Genomic DNA, 419 nt, shown 5'->3' with positions numbered 1-419 from the left:
TTATGAGGGTGACCATTTACTTCTAATGATTCCAAGCAAAATTTTGGATGCATGAGTTATGAGACAGATGCTCTGCAATCTTCACACTTCACGTCTTTTTTAGGAATCAGAATACAGATGGCAGTCAAGGAAATGGCCATATGTCATCCATTTTTATAGCCTTTGCCAGTGATAGCAAGGTTTCAACATCCACAAGTACACAATACTAAGGGTTTTCAACAACTCTTGCATCCTCCCTTCCCACTGATTTCTTATAATTTCCACTAATTCTTCCCCAATCCCCCCTTTGTTTCTATCAACACATCCACTTGTCACCATAAAGCTCTGTAAAATATCTTCACCATAGTCTGATTGCACCTCTTTCATCTTTTCCCTTCCTGCTTTCCTGTCGGAGGACTTTACTTGTCTTATTACAGAAA

General features: G+C 39.1%; 1 protein-coding gene across 1 annotated transcript in view; it reads right to left on the bottom strand.

Annotated features, from left to right (window-relative positions):
* LOC119585385 (eIF-2-alpha kinase GCN2-like) overlaps positions 1-419 on the bottom strand; it is a gene marked incomplete in the record, with an annotated part of 28,307 nt that overhangs the window by 8,177 nt on the left and 19,711 nt on the right.

The sequence above is a fragment of the Penaeus monodon genome, chromosome 19, assembly GCF_015228065.2.
Source record: "Penaeus monodon isolate SGIC_2016 chromosome 19, NSTDA_Pmon_1, whole genome shotgun sequence".
Classification (NCBI taxonomy): Eukaryota; Metazoa; Arthropoda; class Malacostraca; order Decapoda; family Penaeidae; genus Penaeus; species Penaeus monodon.
Note: the sequence above shows the minus strand (reverse complement) of the source record. Positions and strands in the feature narration are given on the sequence as shown.